At 37.9% G+C, this 24,221-nt stretch overlaps 1 long non-coding RNA gene across 1 annotated transcript; it reads right to left on the reverse strand.

The window, feature by feature from the left end:
- Positions 1-493: 493 nt before the first annotated feature.
- LOC146768335 (uncharacterized) lies at positions 494-23,544 on the reverse strand. Its single transcript, XR_014952807.1, has 4 exons — positions 10,937-23,544; positions 6,871-6,984; positions 6,233-6,284; positions 494-5,378 (listed from the first exon to the last, which is right to left on the reverse strand). It is a non-coding gene; the product is annotated as an uncharacterized LOC146768335 (long non-coding RNA).
- Between the last annotated feature and the right edge of the window lie 677 nt (positions 23,545-24,221).

Genomic DNA, 24,221 nt, shown 5'->3' on the forward strand with positions numbered 1-24,221 from the left:
CATGTTACAACTGATTTATGTCTCACTAGAACAAATCTGAACTCTAGGAAAGCAGCTTGGGAGTGGGGGCATCATGTTATTGACTAAAAAAGGATAGGTTACTAAAACGCTAAGTTTTAAAAACTGTAATGATCTGTCAGTCATCTGAAAAGTAGCATCTCATCTTGCTCTCTCTGTGTAATGTGACTTTTTGGATTGAAAGACACAGATTTACTAGATACTGCATCCTTTGGGACCATTACGTTAGACAGACCTATGAGAATGATCTAAAGTTACAATTTAACTTCAATGTTTCTGGCCCAAGCCATCTCTTCTACTATATAGTCGAGTATCCTTAGGATTTCCACAGTAAAGGACATAAGATTGGACCCTGAATAATCTTTTCTAGGCTTTCTCTGCACATTTTTGGGGCACAACTGACCCCAACCTATTCTTAAACACCTGGCCTGTGTTTATGGCTGGCCTGTAGGAGACTTCATTTGGAGCAGTCTTTACCCTAAGCACTGAAATTCAGAGAGGAGTTCTTTAACTATGAAGAAACAGGAAGAGCACAGAGTCTGCACTCTGAATTTCGACTGTAGAAGTCTTCTATATCCATACACCATGTTAATGAGCTTGAGTAGAAAAAAGGAAACTAATTCTGTTTTGGGTGGTGGGGTAGATCCAGTCTCCTAGCATCTGACCAGTGAATTTGAGATTTACTCAAAATGAGAGTGACCAAGTCAGTAGGAGAGACCAAGTCACCAGGGTCTTGTTGGAGTACTGCAGCCAGATGATTGGGATGCAAACAGACATTTTTCTTGGATTCACATCCAAGAGAGAGCAACTGGTTAACCAAAAGAGGTTAAAAAGCAAGGCAGCACAGGACATTGCTCTTCTGTCTTGTGGATGAGCACTTCATGTGGGAGCCCTTGCTGGGCTTTGTGCAAGGCTCATGTCAGCAGCTCCCACTCAGACCTCACAGGTGCTTGGCAGTCTGGTTTGGGGAACTGCATGAGAATTTAACTGCTGAGATGTATGGTGTTTATGTCCAGTAGCAAATATGGAGAAGTAGGGATGCTTCAGGAATTAGGTTGTTCCCAGGCCTTGGAGCTGTAACTAGAAGTAAGTACCTGCCTATCTGCCTTTAAAGCCTTGCCCAGTCACAAGTAGGATGGAGAAAATAATTTGATGCTTTAGAAGGCAAATTAATTAGCAGAGGTACAAGGAGAGAGGATGGGACAGCTCAGTCAAGATTTAAATGAAGATCACAGAGCTTTACTATGAATTCAGTTAAATTTCTGTGTTATCACCTTAAAAAAGTACTCCATCCCTAAAAAAATAAAAACATTAAACAATATACATGCTACTTTCTCACAATGATAGCACTTTTATAATTTCTTATCAACTCTAGGAAAGGATTTGGACTATAATAGATCTATGTGTCCCCTGGGGTAAATTAGCATGCCATTACAATTTATGTTAATATGTTTCAATTCCCAGATATTTGCCAGGCTTTTATTTCTTTGAAAATCTGGGATAAATTAACTCAAATCAATAGCATGGGTGCTGAATTATTTTGTAGCTTTCAGATCACTTTCATAATAAGTCTTGTAATCTAGAAATTGTCCAAAATACAAAGTTGTGAAGCTGAAGGGCTGCATTCATAACAGCTCCAGTTTCTGTACTCCTTAGGCTCACAGCACTAGGTAAAGAATCAATATCTGATGAAACTTGAATGTTTCCCTCATACAAAAACAATATACAAACTCACTGCTAGGAAAAGACTCCATTCAGTAAGCCTGTACTCCAGTAAAAAAATTACCAAGAATTTAGGTTTTTCCCCTGCAACCATGGTCAGGTCAAGGTTATCCACACCCACTGCCCCATCTGATCTTAAATGCCATTTTCAAGCTGTTCCAGGTTTGCATGCCAAGACTGTTGAATTCTGACACTGAAACCCACTTAGAGAAGACCCAAGAAGCTGGAACCACCACAATTTTAGCCTAAACAATATTAGTAGATTTACAGTGGTTGTAAACCCATTAAACATTCTGAAAAGACAGATTGAAGCCAGCTGAGTGAAGAATTCAGCTTGGGGTTAATTTAGCAATTTATTTTCTGCAAAATATTTCAAAATATTTTAATTATCTAGGAAAAGTTATGACCCATAAACTGCTGGAAAATACCTTGTGTTTTTGAAGCAGAGGTCTATAATCTGCATATTTCTAGCCGTTGCACATTGTTGACTTTGTTTTGCATTTCTACACCCCACAATGGATTAAAATCCAAGTTGCTCATTTTGTCTATCAATATGTTTATACTGTAAGGTTTAAAAAAAATGATGCTACTGTTATTAAATGTTATATACAATTTAACATTTACTCTCCATAACATATTTATAGCAGCAAATAGGGGTATTTTTATTCATTTATGTAACATTTTGCCTAATGAGCTAAAACTTACTGACTCATTTTATTTTACTGAACGGAGATATTCATATGCAACAAGACTCATTTTGTTAAAAGAGTAAGCCTAGTAACCAAGGTTCACTGAGCCAAGAGCTAAAGGCTGTGTGTGCAGCAGTGTAATTTAGCATTTGGACAATGGATATATGATCAAAGCAAGTTACCTATGGTGAAGATATCAAGGAGTGGTAAAGCAGGAAAAACAGTGTTCCATATTTTAATGTGTACCTTCTTATGTTTCTTTTCTGGCAGCTACATTCCTGATTGTAAAACATTAATAGTATATTGAATTATAACCAGAAAACTTGAATTTCCTGATGTAAAATTCACTCTTAAATTCTAAAAAAGCATGATGAAAAATGTAGAAGGACAAAGAAGGGAAAAAATACTGAAAGAACAGAAAACATATAATTCAGTGAAAGACCTCTATCAGTTTATACTTTCAGGAAGTAGCACAAGACATGGCTTCATAAAAATCTTATCTCTATTACAGGGAAAAAAACAAAGGTTTAAGTGGTGGTTGTGCTAATACCTGAAAGATGATATCAACAAATTTGCATTTGAACCAAGATGTTTGAAAATTGGTCATCTATTGGAACAAGTTTCAAGGCGATGCGACTTCCCCCCCTCTCTTGTCATCATTGTCAGGCAGAAGATGGGCTGCTCAGGGGAAATGCCTGGAGACACTACAGTCCCACCACCCTCTGGAGAGCACACAGCCCACCCCCACACTATCTGCTGCTGCCCTGGAGCACACCTCAGCTCCCTGCTCCTGTGAGCAATTCAAACAATTCAAAGGACAGGGAGAACAAGCTCCAGCCTGCTGCTCAACAAAGCACGTACGTGTCTTTCATCAAACATGAGTTACTCAGCTCAGTCGGCTAAAGGAAACCAGACAAAAGAGAACACTGATATTCAGAGGTCAGGCAGGTGGGTTTCCTGTCAGCCTCAGTGCACAGCCAATAGCTGCCATACCATAGCTGCTTCAGAGCAATGCACCCTCTGGTACAGACAAATATGCCACCCACCACTTCCACACAAGCTGCACCTGAGTAGCTTACCCAAAGACACGATGCCTAAACAAAGTATTTACAAAAACGCATTCTAATCCCAGTGTGGAGAAGTCAACCCTAAAAGCACAATGTCGTGATTGTGATACAGAAACATTAAACATCCAGAAAGGGTGAGCAAGCCAATGCCTTGGGATTCCTAAGTTTCTGCCCAATTCTTTCTGCTCCATAGACTATTTAAATGGAAACTGGCTTATTTCCAGAACCTGACTGCAAATGTAAACTTTATTTTATTTTTTATTTAAAGATGATGGGAGATTAAAAGTTTGAGAAAAAACTGCCAGACCCAAAAGGAATGGAAGTTTGCTATAATTGCTGACTTGGAAAGCTAAAATATAGAGAAATTGAGGTCTAAATTGGAGGCTTTTTCAATTCACTCTGATGCAAGCAAGTTCATTTACTGTGCTAAAGATACATTCAGCTGTCTCTGTTGCAGTTTGAGCTTTGCAAAAGCCCAGAATAAACCTCAGTAACCACAGACAGGTACTATTTTTCATTACCCCGTAACCTTTGAGTTCCAGGATTTGATATGATGGAAGGGGAAGATAAATTCTGAAATCTTGCTTTTATCTGGGACTACTTTATGTTTACGTTTGGGCAAGACACTTGAAACAAAACATTGGTCCTAAGCTAGGCTCCCAGGCCTATTTTTTCTAAATAGCACATTATAATGTTTAAAAAAGTTTGTGAGCTTCAGACAAAGTTTGCTTTAAGTATTCTGGGATCCTCAGTAAACTGACTCCAGGGAAGCATATCCTATCATTCTTTACTCCCATTTTGGTAATATTTAACCTTTCATTCATTTCACACTATTAAAAATATATAGCCCCAGTGATCTTCTTTTGTTAAATATTTAGCCCAACTGAATATTTCTTAGATCATTGATCATTTTACAGTACTGAAGAAGAAATTAACAACATCAAATTGTAGCTCCAAATGATTTATTCATTTGAGTAACTGACCATATTCAAGCTTATTACAGAGGCAAATTCATTCATCCCCCTATTTCAGTGCTGTAAAAAATGCATTTACTTTTTGTCTTACTGGCTGTTTTCACAAATAAGGAAGGAATTTTAACCAGGAATTCCCAAATATTAGACCACTGGACTTCTGCATATTCTCAGAATAGCCCATGGACCACTATGCAGCCTCACCATCCGAATCATAATTTAGAAAAATAATTTTTTGTTCTGCAGGGTTCCATAAGCTGCTACCTCAGTCTGCTGGCTTTGTTAAGGAGACAGTCCTATGAGTAAGACAAGTAGCATTACTATTTTTAAACAACTTTCAGAGATTGGTTCCAAAAAGGGAAGGAGAGAAGGTTTTCACAATACAGGGTGTTTCTTCTTGGTTTGATGCTTCCTCATAATGGTCCTTGTGCTTCTTTCTTTGTGCCAGTAATAATAAAGAAATAAAAGCTACACAGCAATGATTCCCTAATAAAAAGATAGGCCATGCAAAATCCTTGAGGTACTCTCCAGATGCCTCCCCCACTCTTTTTTTCTCTTGCCAATTATGATGTACTTAAGATTAAAGTGCGATTTTTTTCTTTGAAGAAGAGATGAATGTGTTTTCCCACTTTACTAATTACAACATGATATATGAGGCAGAAAGCTTTGCAAGAGGTAGCAGAGCATGCAAGCACAGATGAATAATAATTAGGCTCACATGTTTTAGAAATTAAGATTTTATTAGAAGGCTGTTATTTGAAAGTTTTAGTACTGTGTATAAGTGCAGTTACTATAAGTGGATTTTTTTTTTAAATCCAATCAACCAAGTGCTGCTTATAATGTAGGGGCCTCTACTAACTCTCAGTAAATTCAAAGACTTCCACTGACTTCAAAGGGAGTTGACTCAAGCCCTAGAAAAAGAATTTGTTAAAGTGATTAGCATCAAGGCTTTGTTTTAGAGCTAAATTGTAACTAAGCAGAAAAAATGTTTTTATATAAAGATTTAATACGCATCTGGGAATAAGAATTTCTCTCTCAGTTACTGTAAGGCACCCAACACTGAGGGAGAAAGGATGGTCCTATTGCTTTGTTACAACCCATGGTTTCTTCATTTTCAAAAAGTTTGTGCTGGCATTCAGCAATACAACATAAAAGAACAGTATTTGTATTACCATTGTGTACGTCTCTGGGGTCATGCTGGGAAAGAAGCTCAGGAGAGATGACTAACAAACTATGCAAACCCATCTTTTCCAGCAGGGTATAAGACAACACATACCCTTAACTTCACCCACCTAATATTAAAAGGAAAAAAAACCCCAGAAAATGTTGCTGGCCCCAAGTGAAATTACCTTTATTCTTACACATAGTTTTTCCTTGAATTATAAAGCTATTCAACATGGCAGATTACACCAAGCAGGAGCACTGCACCCTTGGTCTGGCTGTGCCAATCTAAACTGCTCTTCTAGCTTTAAGTGGCTAATTCTCTGAATGCATTATTTCATCCAACTAGAATTAGATGTTCCTCAGTGATGAACAGAATCATCGCTGTAGCTATTTCAGGCACTGCATCTCTTGCTTTCCCATTCCTTTTCTGTGTTGTATAGATCCAGCCAAGGCTTCAGTATTATTTTAGTCCCTTTACCCTGCACACAGATCAGTATCCATAGGGAAACATGCAGGTGCCCATGAAGATCAGAAGATCCACCAACACTGAGTAAATTTTAGAACTGGGACCCCAATATAGATTGCTTCAGACCAAACCTACCTTTTAGAATTTACAGAACTAGTTGCTTAGCAGTCTCTTAACCAACAGACATCTAGAAAAATAGAAAATACTAATACTGAAAAAAAAAGCATCCAAGACAGCATTTGTGATTTTCATAATAATAATAATCACAAGTTATGATTTATCAGTGTAATCAGTGTAAACTTAAATTGCTAGTACAGACATATTCAGATTGCAACCTATGGAAGAAACTCCTGCAAGACTTTTATACCAACCCAACCAAAAACTAAGGAGGTCAGGCACCAACAATGGTGCAATTGTGGCAGCACAGAGTTCAGAATGCTCTTTGCAGATCCCAGTGAATCCTAGGATGAGCCATACAGTGTTACAGGCATCCACCCTAGTCTACAACTAGGTATGGGCACACAGCACCTTTCACAACTGCCCAGGTACAGCAGCTGGCAATATACAAAATAGTGCAGCTCTAATTGTTCTTTATTTATTCTACGAGCATTTCCAAGGGTTTAGGGCTTTAAGCATTAACAAAAAGTCTGAAAATAATAATTTTTAAAAAACAAACACCAAATCAACTAAAATAACAACAACAGCAACAAAAAAGACAAACAGCACAAATCAGATATGTGCTTTAGTTACTGTGTTCAAATCCAAGTTCAAACCTTCTCAAGTTCTGGTGGTGTTTCACTTTGGGATATGGTTCAGCTTAGACCCAGAGGTGGGGCCTGGTGGAGCTGACAGAGAGCTGCAGCCACAGTGTGAGAGGACCTGTACACCTGTGAACACCAAGTAGTGGGCAGGATGAAACATTTGGGGTTGAACCCAAAAATGGAGATTATGCCCACAACTCTGTATATGGTTTAATTGTAAAACCAGGTCACCATAAGACATTCTTTTGGGAACTAAGAGAAGCTCCTGGAACAACAATGACACTGACAATTCTGCTGACATACAAGAGGTTTCTATTCCACCACCACCCCCCATCTCTTTATAAGGAGATATTTAACTCTGTTGGCAATCAAGGGACACTCTGTGTCTGTTTGCTGTAGGTTATCTATTGATTTTAACTGCTTAAAGTTTAACAGAGCTTTAGTAAATTTCATATTGATCTATTCAACTTAGACATGATTGGTTTTATGGGTTCTTTTAAAATATATAGTCGCCAGGTATCCCAGTCAATACCTATATACTGTTTTCAATTAACTCACTTCAGAGGGGAAAAAAAAGTCTATGGAACATATCCCTAGTTATTTATTTTGCTAGTCCATGTCTTGACTGCTTATGCAACTGACCAAATCAATTTTTAAAACAATGTAACACAGATGCAAACTATCACTAAAATTCAGAACAAGTATTTTAGTATTAACTGCTTAAGGTTGCACTAAACACACAAAGCAGTACAAACACCAATAATCTGTTTTAGTTCATTCTCAGTTTCATTTTCTCATTGGATTGTAGTGTGCACTTTTGTTTGCACTGCATTCTGGACCCTTCATAAAAAGAGTTCTAAGCTTACCAAGAGGGCCAAAAGGAATTTAAAGATGGTGTTACACAGTGCATCAGCTCTGCCAATAACAGGAAAGAGAAGATTTTCTCAGTGTATAAAATGTCTACATGGCATGAGGGAAAGGAATCTTAATTTTTAAAGACTCAATGCCAAAGTTTTTTTTTTTTGTTGTTTTTTTTTGTTGTTGTTTTTTTTTTAAATACCACATATCTTTGCTTGTTTTCATAGAAAATATTCTTTTTTTACAAAAATGTGAAAAAACATCCTTTTATCTCATTCAGGACCACACTAATATTGTCAGATTTTTTTCTTTTTTGAGGTTTATTTCAACCAGTGAAAGCGTGGCCTGCCAGTTTCACATCAAGCTTATCACAGCTGGTACAAATCATTCCTGTCCATCACAGCTGCAGTGTACTTCCATCATCCTCTGAAATTTAGTGAGAATGCTTTAATCATTTTACTGGCTTGTGCTGGTGTTCTGACAGTGCAAAACTATTAAAAAAAAAAAAAAAAGAAAGGAAAGTTCTAAAACTAGGTCAGATGTATTGTTGGCATAATAAATTAGTTTGTTTTAAACCTGTTTTTATTCTACTTTGCAGTTTTGGAAAGTGCTAATGGTACATACATCAAAATTCAGTATTTAAGAAGAAACTCCTGATATTTTTCTCATTTCCTCTTCCAGATTATAAATGTTTTGAGTTCCATGATGCAAATTGCCATAGGCTGCTTTATAATTGGATACCACTTCTATTCAGAAGCATTACTTGGGCAATTGTAGTGAAGAAACTCTAACATAATCCTAGATTTTAAAATAGCTAGTTTCCAGAAGAGTATTGTATTCACAGGTAAAGTGGGAAGTATATTTAATTTAGTTTAGGTTTTTTGTATTTGCAATTTATTTAAAACGCAGTTTATCTGTTCAAGTTTTGATAATGACATTTTTAACCACATGAGTAAAACAAACCCAATTTTAAAACTATAACTCATTTTGCAAGGGAGAGAGATGTCAATTTGGTTTATAAGCCTTGAGGCAAACCCCCTGTTAAAACACAGAAAGTGTACTTGTTTAAGTTACATGATAAAGTTTGTGTTGCCGGCACAAGGAATGAGTGAGCATGGAGCATCCATTTCTTCAGTATGTGAAGGAAAAAGAAATGCAGAAGAACCACAGAGCTGACAGGTAACCCACAAAAACAGTGGTTTAGCAGAGATTTCTCCCCACCTGCCCCCACTTTTTTTTAAGCAACAAGGTCCTAGGTTTTGATTGCAAATACATCAGACACATGTTCCAGTAAATCAATTTTGTGCAATTTCTGTAGTAAGGAAATGGACAAAACAGAGCTAGAGGTCTTCCTATTTCTATTAGGCATTAAATTCCTGGGTTTTACTGTATTTTGTGCATGTTACATAATATCTGTTCCTCATCTGGCTTTCTCAGGTGTTGTGTAATATTTTCATGTGCATTTAATTGGGAGTTAAAGCAAACAAAATTAGAGAAGTGTCATCCCTCTTTGTTTCCTGAGGAGAGAAGTCAACCACACTGCACAGATGAGAAAGCTATAAAGTCAAACTGACAGGTTACCCATCATCATTCAAAGCTCTTGTCTATCAGGTTTTTTGACTTTCTTCTGTAAGTGAAAGCTCTATTCTCTTATTACCTCCTAAAGAGTTCAGAAGAGTGCACATTTTTCTGTAAGTTGGACACCACCCTCAAAATTACCTAAAACAGTGAAAATTACTTGCCTGAAAAGGACTAAAGCATTCCATGGAAGATCTAGGAAGCAATAAAATATCACTGCATAAATTCCTGTTAACGTAGCACACCTATTATTAGTGCTGCACAACTTGCTGTTTTCATGGTAGTGATTCTTTCAGTTTGATTTTCATGATTTTGCAAGTAAAACACTTTTTTTTGTCAAAGTGCATGAAAAGAAGTTTCAAATTAGCATTCCTAAATACACAAACAAGCAGCAAGGAAATAAAAGGGACAAATAAATTCTACTTCAAGAGGAGTAGAAAGCACAATAGAGTTGGCTAATCTGGGAATAAGGACACTCTTCTTTATTTCATAGGTTTCAACTCCAGAAGAAAAATATATCTAAATTTAGAAAACCCCTATATGAGCTAGATATGAAGGATGTGAATTGGCTGTTGTGGAAAGAGCCTTGAATACTACAACCATGGCAGACTATGCATGTCTTTTTCAAACACAAAGCTTCCAAAGCTCATGAAACTTGTGGGTCATTCTTTTTTTAAAGAAAACCTCCTGATAAACCTGTCAAGATCCTAGGAGTTTCTGCAGGAAATACAAGACAGGCTAAAGAAGTTTCTGAGGAAAGGGTCCAGAAAAATTTTAATTAGTGATTCCTTTGACAAAAATCTAGTCCTAAAACCTTTTTAGACAAAGGTAGTCACAGGGCCACAATAAACATATGAGAGAGAGGATGTGTAACTGATGACTCAGGACAATTTTAAGCCAGGCTGAGACTCTAACTCACAAGGGAAACCATACTGCAGGCACAAGAAAAAAATACTGTCAGTAGCAGAAAAGGGGATTTGAAGGCTCATTGATAAGCTGTTGAAAATAAACTATTCAATTACCAGGCTTTCTCTTTTCATGGCTAGATAACTTTTGAATACAAATCAACAGATGTGCATATCTTGATTAAAAAAAAAAAAAAGTGACAATAAGCTTATGCCCTATTTTCCAATCCCTTTCTCTTCTGATCCCATCATAAAAAAAATATCACATGCTCTTTTTAATGGCACAACCAGTTCCAGGAATCAAAACTCTTTGCTCAGAACTGAGACAAGATCAGGCATATTTTCTCTTACAGCTTAAGTTTTAAAGGGTTTTAGAGACATCCAGATGGAAGATCAGGCATATAAATTAGATGATCTTTGGCCTACTTCAGAAAACAGTGACTCAGTCTATCATAGAGCAGCTTTTCAGATTATTTATTGGGATGCTTGTCTCCGAACAAAACATCAGCAAGCTTCTACAATTGCATTAGGTTCAGCAGAAAAGAAGTTGTAGGTTGTCCTGAGCAAGAAGGCAGCTGAATTTTGCTCTACATTTAGCAAAAATCAGCCACAAAAATGAGCCACAAAAATGACCAAAAAAACCCCAAAAAATCCTCACATCTTCTCCCAAAAGGGAATAAAATGCTTTACCCACACTTATCGAAGACTACAAATGTTTTTAAGGAGACATTACTTACAGCAAATGTAGTTAATATGCTTATTTTTCACAGCATATGCCACAGCATACGTTGCAGTTGAGATGGCCAGCATACAGAATATCACTATGCAATTTCAGAAAGCTTCAAGCATCTGCTCTCTCTGGTTCTTCAGTCCAACGTTTTGCACCCTTCATCTTACATGCCTTACACCTGTGTGCCCTCTGCACCCTGTGGTGATTGGTCAGCACACCTCAGCACTCCATGTCCCATCACATTCAATGATGCTCACCTGTCCTGCACTGCTGCAGCCCACTGGGGATGAGGCTGAGCCCCACTCGCAGTTACCACAAACTGTGTGCCTACACTTATTGTCTAAGGTGGCTCCTGCTGAGTCCCTCCTGATGGCCACTGCCACCTCTCCCAAAGAAAGCATGCCAGCCTTCTTGTGCACTAGCCCTTTCAAGCTCTCTGGCAGCTGGTTAGCCTCCACCAGCACAGCAGGTCCCACCATTCTGGCATGTCTGGAGCATGAGCTGAAGGTGTGGGACAGGCGTTCTGTGGCTGTGCACCCACCAGGGCTGCATCCCCAGCTGAGCACAAGGGAGCCTCACTACAAGGTACAATCCACCCCTGCTACCTGGCACCACCTCTGATACCATTCCAAGATCTCCATCACACACTCACACTACTCAAAAGATGCTATGAGACTGTTGAAGTATTGAGTTATGTGTGAAATATATACATAAAATATTCAACAATAAATAAAAGAAATCCTAAATCTCCAGAACACAGAAACCTCTCCTCTGCATTATAAGCAACTCCTTAAGTCTCACAAATTATTCCCTAATAAACCAGGTATATATTATTTATATATATTTTTTTTACAATATGGAAATCTATAAGAGGAAACAGACAGCAGAAATATCACCTACAAATCCCTGACACTCTGAGAGAAACTCTTGGGACTGTGAGTAGCTCATATTGTGCCACCCAAATAAACTGAGTCATCCTCTCTCTAGACACTGTTATCTAATTCAGCTTGCACGATTTGACCTTGGAGTTCATAAAAGTGCATTGGAAGAGAAAAAAATCTCAGCCTATAAACCCAACAGAAAATTTCTGAGAACTTTGAAGAGAAAACGTCTTTTTCTCTCTGGAGAGGAAATAGAATAGTTGGTCTGAGTTTTGTGTTTGCATACAATTGCTACCACACTAAGATTTTACCTTACTTATAGATGTACATCTACAGGTGTGTAGCATGTTTTACCAGGAAAGTACTACATATCCTGTACTACAGCACTGAACTCTGACACAGCATTATGTACAAGATGGTTGAACACCAAAAGGGAAGGAAGAGTGCTGGTGGAGCAACAAAGCTAAGCACATGATGTACAACACCACGACTAAGATTCAAACCATTCATTTGCAATCTAAAAATGCTTCCTTCGGCACAAAATATTTACTCCTAGTTAAACCTGCAAAATGTTTAATTCTTTGCATAACCTTTAACAGCTTGTTCTTAACAATCTCTGCAGCTGAAATACACAGCCACCTGATTAGGAAAACCCACATTCATTCCTCTTCCCCACAAATCTCAGCATCACCTGTCTTGCTCCTGCCTTCCTATTATCATTCAAAAGGTCAAGAGGATTCAGTAGAAGGGGGCCTATAGATCTCTGGGGCATTCACATTTTGTGATTCTCTACTGTCCTTAAAGGATTTATTTTCCACTCTGCTGTAGCTGGCTGTTACTACACAGACCTGAAGCACCATTTGTTGTATGACTCAGGGTTTGGAGTCTATATAAAGCAAAAAGATAGACAGAAACTTGTTTTCCATAATGGCAAGAAAGGACACCAGGACAGCATTATACTGCAGTCAGGATATGTATGGCCATTTGATTTAACGTGACACGGGCCAGACTTCTGCTTTTTCAGAAAGACATAGGGAGATAAACCTCAGGGCTAGGAAAAATTTGTGCTAATGAGCTAGAAGTTCACATCAGTTTAAATGAAAGCATAGCCCAGCTGGTTTACATTAGTTTTTTGTTTTTGGTAAACAAGCTTTCAATGCACAGAGGTAACATTATAAAAGATATCTGAAATCCTGTGAATAATTTATGCAAAAGCTATTAAAGAATTCCTCTGTTGTGTGCTTCTAAGTTGTTACACACATTTAAATGATAGCATCACATTTTTATCTATGTATTTTCCTTCAATGAGACCACATTTCTTTCTATGCATCTTTTAGAAAGTTTTATCTGAAACTCAGAAGTGTGACAGCAAATACACCATAGATCACATCGTTCAAGCAGAATCAGAAAATTTTAAGTCATGTTTAAAGACACTGGCATCCTTTTCCTATAAGTCCATTGAAGTCAGGTAATAATTAACAAGGAAAAAATACTTGAGAGGAGAATTATTGCCTTCTGAAGGAGGACAGAATCCCAGGAGTAAACCAAATATTATCCAGGTAGGCAGCTGGTGTGCTAAGGAAAGACAGAGCAGCAATTTCATCCAAATTACACTAAACTTAATGCCAGATGCACAGAGCTAGAAAGGTAGAGAACACCAGCAGCATGTATAATGCTCTTTCAGGCATCTGCATTTTATAAAAGCTCAGAGGATGGTCAGGTGTGATCTGTCAATGAGGCTGTCTGTAGTAAAACCCCATTAAACAACTTCAGAAATTGCCATTGGTCTTGTCCAATAATTGCTGCATGTTCTTTTTAAGTGTTTACAAATTTTCTACTTATTGGAATGTCACAGGGTCTTGCACACCTACAGAGAGAATATTCTAATTTCTTAAGCCTTACAGATCCTAATACTTAATCCTATGCTAAACAGAGCTTGTGGCTTATATTAAGACAAAAGTTTAAGATAGGTTACTAGTGAGGATTATTGATGAGAACCTTGTGGTAGCAGACTGGGGTTTGGGTCATCCTCATAAAGTGCAGGTATGATTCAGTTCTCCTTAACTGATATTAAATTGATGAGGGTCTCTCATCTGACCTTGAGCTTCTGCAACAATAGCTATTATGCAGTCTTTCCTGAAAGGTTATTATTTTTCAGTTTTGCTTTGTACTAGGAAGTTTTCCCTAATATCAAAGTTATGTTTTCCCTCTCTGATTGAAGCTTTGGTTTCTTATCTTCCTCTCTAAATTAATCAACCATGACTATAACATACTTAATGTAGAAATTATATTTTGATCAACTAATTTCCTGGCCAGACATGCCCAACTCTGATTTTTTTCCTTGTACAATCTTATTTTACTTTTTATTGATACTTTGCTATCTCTAAATTGTTTTCAATTTGTCTGTCTTTCAAAAAATGTGGCACCCATAATCAAGCAAGGAAGTCTGTGGGAGCAATGAGTAAGAACTCATAAAAGTGACAGTGTAGGGTAATATCACTCTTGCTTTCATATTATGCTGACAAAGAATTCATGTGTTGTTTTGATCCATTATCATCCTTACTGCTCAAACATCTTGTCACTATATCTTATGGCTGATTGAAAGTCAAAAAGTATCAAATGTGTGCTGCAGGTAGAGCTGTCAGAGCAACTGGTAGTCAGGATTTGATTCTAGAGAGAGCACACAGTCTCTGAAAGGGTGGTAGAAAAACTAAGGCAGTTCTTCAAGAACCATGAAGGTGTGGAAGGTCTGCTAGCTGTGAGATTGCTTAGGGAGGAAGTAGGAAAGACAGCTGAAGAAGGAAGAGTAAAACCCAATGGAAAGAATAAAGTTTAAATAAATATAAGCCAGCTAAAAAATGCAAATTTAATTTGGGACATAGGATACAAATTATACAGGCTCTTCCCCAGAACTTCCATCCAAATATGCCAGTATCCCTTCTCACTCATGTATTTACATAGATAAATAAGATTGTTTCTCTGGAGTTCAGAGTTCATGTACTTGTAAAATAAATGCCAAACATGGCATGAGAGACATCTGTGTTTATTTTCTCTCAATTTCTATATTTTGGGCTCTCATATTATTGGTATTAAATCCCAGTCCTGTAAACTCAATCAGTGGTTTCCAACCAAGGAAATTAAACTTGTGTGGAATAAATTTGGATGTTTGTTATATCCACAGAGTTTCCATTATCCTCAATTTATGTTCTCAGTGACATGGAGCAAAATTTATAGCTGCAACTAAGTCAATGAGTCTTGTTGACATGCAGTGTAGCCCAGCCCAAGCAGACTATTATGGGAATGAAGCAATTTTTATTTTGCTAGTGAAGGAAATTGATAGAGACTGCAATGCAAAGATCCACACTCAGATCAGGGGAAGAGAGAGTACTTTAGGCTTCTATTTTTCCAAATACAAATACACTTAAAGATTTTATTTCACTTTCATTTTACTTTATCTTACAGGTTGTATTTAAGTTATTCCCAAAACATATTACACTCCATCTTGATGTGTGTTCTTTCAGTATTCAGCCTTCATTCTGTTCTCCAACTTGGTGTTTCATAAGATGCTGCTGAAATTGAGGGGCTGTGTGGTTTTCTCTCAGTGTTTTCAACTTTGATGTTGTTGAAACAGAGAAGTATGTATGCCTACTGCTGGTTCAAGACATCTGGTATCTCCTTTTTGATGATGCTAAACAAAAACAGAGCTCATTTTCTGTCATCTTTGCTCTCTCTATGCTGCACAGTGGATGTCAGAGCATCTGGGCACTCTGCTCACTGTTCAGGTATGTCAAATGAAGAGTCACGCCTTACATCTTTCGGCTATCCACCATATATATTTAGATAATGGAGTTTCCTGCAGGTAAAGTCACAGTAACAGGCAGACAATGCCTGAAGATCCACCCGCTTGTACAGCTTGAGTTATCTAGCTCGGCAAGAAGAGGATTAGTACAAGTAGCTCTTTTTAAAATTCAAATTAAACTTTATTGGAAATATTCTTTCCATAAAATTCCTGGAAGCCTCAGCACATGAGGGATAGATTGAGACCTATGCTTTTATGTCTGCTTCTTGTTAAGGATCATTTGTCATGACCTATTATCACATCATAGATAATGCACTACAGGGAAATATTGTCTCCTGTGCTGCTTTACTGTGGCTGAGGACTCCAACCAACATATCCCTGCTGAGCTTCTCTGACAGCTTTTGTATATAATGTCAATGTTTTATTGATACTAGACATGCTCAGATTAGAGACAGAATTTTAGGGTCCATACTTAGCATCCCATACTACCTTATCAGTAATCATCAAATATCAGAGCTTGTGCCATTATAATTGAGACAACTGGTTTTGTTTGCTTTCATTTTTCTTTTTTTAAGGACTCCCTTTCCCCAGGTAGCTCTGTCTGAGCAGTACTTTGCCAGGGCAATTAATGCCCAGTTTGGGCTGCACTGGTGTTCTGAGGTCAACACAGTGGTGGGGCACTGAAGGCAGATTTCAGAAATGACTAAGACCATGATAAAGCTGGAAGTTACAGGGTTTTGTGAGAAATTTTCCACCTGAGAACATTTAAGCTGTAATTGCTGACAGTGCAGGTTGGATAACTTCAGTGGCTTTTTGGAAGGAATATGGATTTCCATTACATTTTTAGAAATTTTGGAAACAGGGTTACAACATGTTATTGCATATATCTATGGTTTTCATGGTCTTGAGGAGAGAATTGAGGAACTACAAAAGTGTAAATTTATTCCAAAAACCCCATTTAAAAATTATTTTAGGAAACAGCTCAGCCTCTAATTTGGAAGGTTAGGAGTTAAACATGCCTATGCTGTTTTCAGTGAAAATCTTTTCACTGCTCCAGTGGGCTAAAGATTGTGACAGAAATAAAAAAATTGTGTTGAAACATGGGTGATATGGGTACTATTGAAAAAGGAGTCATTGGAGATCTGAAGAAAACTTACTGCATTTCTTTAATTCTATAATTGTCCTTTACATTCTCCTATTGAAGTCATATTCTCATGTACAAATAATAGAGACAATCACTGTAATTTGGAAGAAAACACAGTGTGAGGACTGTAAGGTAGTGAGGGTGAGTCATTTACTACACATTCCCCTCCCCACATGGATATAGAAATAAATATTCTTCACTGGAGTACTTGGCATGTACAATTATGCTGTTTGCTCAAGTACACTCTGTCTTGCAGTTGCAAGTGTTAAACCATTTTTTTCTTGATGGTTCCATCAGCACATTTACCTTTCTCTAAAAACTGTGTGTGTTGTCAGGCTTGCAGCTATAGACACTCTTTTCCTCCTCGAAATATTCTGGTCAGCATTTTTGAGATGTCTTTAAGGATTGGGTTCCCAGTATGAGAAACAAAGAGAACTGCATACCTCACTTTCTTAAGCACACTCGAAAATCCCATTCTTCCCTCATGCAAGGTCAGGACTAAAAGGGTAAAAAACCATACACTTTCAGGCCATCATCTTGCAAGAATTTCTTCATACAAGGTGAATTAAATATGTGCAGAAGCATTTCTAGTATGTGGATTTAAATGCAGAATTGAATTGGAAAAATACCTTTATATATGCAAGGAAATGCCATTTTTAAGGAACTTTTTAATACATTACTATGCCTGGCTTTCCCAGATATTTACCAATGAAAAAAGCCAAACTTTTTAGTTCCGGTATAGCTTTGGATTAGTAAGCAGGTCCTGGACAGACATTGTATTTATATACCATGAACAGTTTCCTCTTTATTAATCCAGCATGCAAGGCTTTCATTTCTTACTGAGGCTCATTTTTTTTATTTTTTGCAGACTTTAAAATCTGTTGTGTTGGCACTTCACTTCTTGGAGACCACTGGTGTCATTTTCTCCAAATTGTTAGCGTAAACAGTCTGTAACTTGAGTAAGCCAAATGTGGGTGTATTAATCTTCCTAGTGCCAGCTAAGCAAGCCTGGCAAGGCACAGTTTAATTCTGATATCAGAAGAGCAGTAAATAATAATCACTTTTTCCCCCCTTTTCAGTGCTGAAAGACCCAGATCCTTGTAAGTATATCTGGCTCTTGTAAGTTAAAAGATGAATAGAAGATGAAGGAAATTCTTTTTGTAATCGTATACAGAAGCAAGGATGAGCGAGTTAGGATAGGAAAAGAACAGTGTGGAATATTTTAAATAGTGGTCAAAAAGTTGACTGGCATATACAGACAGTTGGCATCATCAGTGTTAGTTAAAAGCTAACTCCACCACATCGAATAAAGCAAAACATGACGTCATGAGTGTTCTGCAAGTTTAATAAATTAAAATCTGGCTGCTGCTAGACATCAGTCAAGATATCTGCCACTCTCCTTAGTGAGACGCCTGCCTCACAAGCCACTGCATCAGCTTCAGCATATGGTTGCCTTGTCCTGTACAGTGCCCATGGGGCAGTCCAGGTCAGCTTCCTGCGGGACGCTTAAGCCTGGCTTTCAGGACGGAGGGTGTAATCCAAGCCTCAGAGCTCTCTCTGTGTTAGCAGAAGGTGTGGTGACAGATTTCCCACTCCTTGAGTTGAATGTCAAGAGTTGTTACTTCCACAGCAATGTTCCACTTCCCCCGCAGCCCACAGATAGAGCTCACTGGGTTTCTGGATCAGGATAGATGGCACAGAGATACAGGAGAGCAGGAGGCAGGGTGATGCCAAGGGAAGGATCCAAAGTGTCCTGGCAGCAGCGTGCTTCAAACAAGGAAAATATGGAGAGTTTCAGACAGCAACACTGTATTTGCAAGGACATTGCTGGTGCTTCAGGAGTGTATGTGTGCTACCCTCAAAACATTTGAAACCTCCAGGAAGATTATCAGCACTCTGGAGGGCAATTTCATGCCTTCTCCTAGGAGGGAAAATAGCAATCCTTGCATTTGTTACCAGGAAGCAGAGAGATCCCATCACATGCCCATTCCAGCAAAGCTCACATGTAACCTGAATCCCCATGGAATTATTAAGTCAAGCACTGTCTTTATAGATTTTATACTCCACACTGTGTTTAAATGCTTTACTGGGAGGGGGCCAGTGCTCCCTGCCATCTGAGCATGGGTTACCAGGAAAAGCACAGCCTAACCTAACACCAGCTTTAGCCCTATAAAAACGTCATGGATCAATTCACCTACAAGCTTCAGTATGACCTCAAATAAATCAACTAAATCTTTTGAGATTCAAGCACTCAATTACTGTTGATGTGAACAGTGAAATGGGTTGCTTAGTATCCAACACCATTCCCAAAGTTTCAGTACTTACATTATGGAAGAGGTTTGCAGATACACAAAACCCTTGATTTTTATATTTTCCTTGACAGAAGATAATAAATTCCTTGGGAAAATAGGGTTAAGTAATCTGTCCCAGAAGCTTTACACATAATAATTTACTACTGTGCTTTCATGTTTTTCTGGCACATACAGTATTCCACACCATGGAAGAGTACTGATGCATTCTATCAGCTTTGGTGTTGGCATATAAGGTCAACACATCTTAGAAAGACTCTGAAATCATTGTTCTGCTTTGTTTGCTTTTTGGTGAGAGAGTGCATCCTCCCCTGCAGCATCCATTCTCTTCCTAGCAAAACAAAATCCAGCTCCTTACTTCTGGGCATGGTCAGCCAGCTCAAACCTAGTGCTCTCTGAATGCCATAGCTGCTGCTTTTCTATGGCCAACAGAAAAGCAAAGAGTGGGAAGGCTGCTGCTGAACCCTAGGAAAAGCATTTCTGGCTTTGTGCAAGTAGGTAAACACACATGCTTTCAAATTTTACTTTAAACTTTAGCTGTAGCTAGAGAGATGTTTGTGGTTAAAAGAAAACATTGTCTTTTCCTGCTTGAAATCAATATTTAGCATTGCATTTTCTTTGACATGCCAGAAATGAATCCAAATAATCATATATATACACAAGCAAGAATTATCTGTCAATCACAGCTCATCACTACTTTTTCTGGAAGTGAACAGGGCCAGAATATGGGACAAGAGCCAATAAGAAAAATAATACTCCAGGAAGCTTTAATGCTTACTGTAACCACAGCCTGAAGCACCAGCATTTCAGATATCAATAATTTACAGGAATAGATAATGACAATGTCTTGATTCAACTTCTCATATGCCCCACAGGAAACAAATCAACACAGGTAACTGGAGATGCACTGCAGTGATTCTGAAATGCCAGATTTTGTGAATTTGCATCTAGGACTGTTTCTGAAGCTACTAAGATATGTGAGGGGTGGGCTCAAATCTGTTGATGCATGGTAGAGTCTTGCCATTTATTTCAATAGGCTTTTCAGTGAGGCTCTCTGTGACATTTCTCAAGAGGTTTAAAGTACCCAGACCAAACCATCAGCTTAGTCTCCACTTTGTCCTGTCCCAAAACCGTGGGATATCAGGCAGCAAACATTAAACCCAGACAAGACATACTTGTTCCACTGAAATAAATGGGCATTTCATCATTGGTTCTTAGACTAATTTCCTATTGTGGTGACATACAAACACAGGAACAAGAGGAGGAGGATTCCACAGGTGATTTAAGGAAAGTCTATACCCACTTTCTTAAGTGGAGAGTAAAACCTACTTTAAAACTGACAAAGTCTGTCATTGATACATAAGTACATCAGCAGAAGGCTAATGTAATTGCATTTTTCTACAATGGCAATGTATTTTTAAATATCTTCAATTCATTCTCTTTTAAATAAAATACAGTGAAATAATAGAACAAGAACAAAATTCTATCAAATTGTAACGAAACCAGCTTCTTTAATCTGCAGGTGACAGAACCAATCCCACCTTCATGCTTTATTGAAATATGTTACATAGATGGCCTCAATTTCTTTATTCTCTCCACTTCACAACAGTTCACTCTTTCAGACTAAAAAGTAGCAGCATGGCTCATATTGGATTGATACTGGGCAAAGTCATTAGAACATGACAGAAGATGAATAATAAACAGTCTATTTTAAGTTGTTGTTTTCCGGGTCTGACATAGACATCACTTTGTACTAATTTAATAGCTATGTTCTCATCATTCTGAAATAGAATTATTTCTAACTCTCAGGTATCTTCTCTTGATTTGTGTGACACCTTGCTTAGGACCCAAGTAAATCCCAGCCCTGTATATTCGAATGCCAAGGGATTCAAATTAGTCATGAGGTGATTTTTGAAATCACAAGAATGTAAATCAACTAAGACTGGGGAGGTTAAAATACATTTAAGTGGGCATTTGTATGCACTTGTGTGACTACTGGTGCTTTATGAACACCAGCAATATCATGAACCCAGACAACATCACAAAGCACATAACACACCTTAAGTTAGTAAGACAAGGCCTGTTGTTAAAGAATCCCAATCTAAATAAACATACTTTGCCTGTTTGGAGGCTTTGAGCTGGAGCTTAAGATTTTTCTGTCCAAAACTAATAGGTCTTTGGGTTCATATTTAAGATACTTTCACATGTTTGTTTAAATAAAAAGTATTTACCAGGAAAAAAAATAAGAGGAAATCTCAAGAAGGCAGGAGAGACATTTGACATTTCAGAACTTCACTAACTTTAGTCCTGGACTGAAACCATTACCACTGTGGCACTGCCATGGGGACATAGCCAATGGAACTGGAGGAGGGGACAAGGCATTCCTGACAACCCAAGTCAAGTCATTTCCAACCAGTGCCCCAGTGGTATGAAAAGGAGTGATATTGATAGTAAAAGGGTTTAAAATCATGGGGATTTAGGGTTAAAAGGAAAATTAAGCTTAGTAGGCCCTGAAAAGAAAATAAATACCATAAATACAGGAAGACTTTGTATCTTGCTAGAACTGCACCTGTATAGCTAGTACATGATAAATGATATAATTGTTAGATGTGATGATTATTTAGTAATTAAATATAATTACTGTTTAATTGTAAGAATTATCATGAGAAACTCTGGTCAGGGGCCTAAGAAAGATCACGAGAAACTCATGTCAATGTATAAAATAGAACAATATGTTTAATAATTAATATGTAAATTATATAACAATAGGATATAAAACACGTTCAGCTTGAAAGCCATGTCAGAGTCAGATTTGGGTCTGTACCCTGATTCCCAGAGCTCTCAATAAAAGCACCTGCATATAATCATATCCCGTGATTATGTGTGTTCCTGAATGCTAACAATATCATTCTATGTCAACAAGTTCCTGTGGACCCTAGGCTGGGATGGACAAGGAAACAAGCAGTGGGACTGACTACACATAGTTCTTTCTACTTAGGTACCCAGCCTTCCCAAAAGTAGCTGTTATAAGTAGCTGTTATCCCACCAGGTTCCTGGCACATGATGGTCACACTGGTAGGAAATGTCTCCCTGACCCATTTTGGGTCTTTTTGCTTCCCACTTCTCTGCCCGATGGCTAAAGCAGATGCCCAAAGGTGTCTGGGTGTTCTTTGCTAGATTTGACTGTCCATCAAACTGTAACAGCCACATGGACCAGAAACACACCTGATCCATTTGGTCTGACTCGACAGGCTGTGAATGCCCCTATTACACACAGGAGGACGGAGTATTTGAAAATCTGGGAAAAAGCAGCGGACTACAGAGCTCAGCACGGCAAAGATGTGCATCCTTGGGACTGGGCAACACCCTGGTCACTCCATGCTTGTTCCGATCTCCACATGTTGTCTGTCATTACAATTGAAAGCAATGAAACTGAAACACCTGTGAAAGATCTATTCTCTCTTAGGTGTTCTGAAATACTTTGAAAATCTGCCTGTAACAAAAGTACAAGTCCTTTGAAAAATATAATGCAAAGGAAATAAGGATCACTGTCCCATAGTGTCTCCATGAAAAAAGTCAAGAAAAACTATGATGGGTAACAGAGGTTTCAACCAGCCATTTTTTATCAATCACAAAGGCATCTCCTAATAAATCAAGTTAATTCAAACACACTGAATTTACATTTCACTTAATTTCCTTTCAAAGTTGTTACAAGTAATATAACAACATGGTCATTGTTTTAACTCCACAGGGATGTTGTCAAGGCAGTGTATGACAATAAACAAAGTTAAAACCCCATGTTGCCAAATTTATATCATCATGCAATTTAGTTCCCAGTGACATAAATTTCAGGTGGCAAGTTTAGCATTTTGAACAATTCATCTGGAAAAGTGACAGTACATTTACTTCTATCTTATTTCTACTCTGAGTTCACATAATAGAAGTAACTGGAAAGCTATATCAGATTTGTAATGTAATAAACACGCCACTGCATAAGGTATTTGGAAGCCTTTGACAAGGCAAACCCATAAATGTAGTCCTCAATAAATCTCAGGTCTGGTATAGCACCTGTTGACCAATGTCATTTCCTCTGCTTAAGTATTGTGCAAATGAGTTCTGGGGCAGATTTACTGGCAAAGGGAGAGAATTGAGAAAGGGGTTTTAGTCCCAGCCATTAATCTCAGTGCTGCAATGTCCTCTCTCTTTTCCAGATGACTCAGGGTAAGTCCAAAGCTACTTAACCAGTTATAGTGAGGCTTTACCTTCCTTTGGCATGTGATGTGCATATACATGTATATTTTGTAAGCTCCTTGTTCAGTGGCAGCTCTTATTTGTGAAAAATGCAAGTGATCCACATATACATTCAGTTCTTTTTGCTGGATGATATAAACTGACCTTCAGTAATTTGTTATTAAGAAGCTCCAGCTTCACAGAACTGACATTATGACACACATATTTTCGTAAACTGTGAAGACTAATAAGTGTTATTATGGAGTAAGCACTTCTGCCTTTTCATGAAGTGCTTGATAGGATTGGACTTTCTCTAGAGGTAGGATATGATTAATATAACCTCAGCCTCAGATCTAAGAATACTTTGATTATTTGCCCAGATAATTAAAGCTGTTTACTTGTGCAATAAAGGCAAATTTAAGGAGATTGTGAACCTTAGCCTAGGGAACATTCAAGAGTACTGCAGGTTGTTACTGGCAAAGGATGAATTTTAATACGGACATAAGTATTTCATCATAATGAACATACTGAGATTGGTTAAAATGCTTCCTAAAATTTCGACCATAATCTAAGTGTGTTGCAGATACACAGAAAGCTGTCAGCTATTTCTTGAACCTGCCTTGTGGATAGAAAGAAATAATTGTGTAAAGAAACATGAAACATTAATTATAATCTTTAAACAGCTAAGGGAATTATGTTAACAAATATAAACATGAACTGTGCAGCATAATAGAGTGACCAAGTTAGGATCATTTGGGGCATCCAAACACACATTAAACTGTATAATTTCTTTCCCTGCTTTTTTTCACAGGTTTTTTCTTAGTACTGAGTTCATCTATATTCTCTTATACCTCGTGGGAGAATGAATTATTAGAGGCAGGCACGATAGCCAAAAGGCATGGGGTGTAAAATCTTTGCACAGGGCTGTC

This window comes from Lonchura striata, chromosome 2 (assembly GCF_050655825.1).
Source record: "Lonchura striata isolate lonStrDom1 chromosome 2, ASM5065582v1, whole genome shotgun sequence".
Taxonomy (NCBI): Eukaryota; Metazoa; Chordata; class Aves; order Passeriformes; family Estrildidae; genus Lonchura; species Lonchura striata.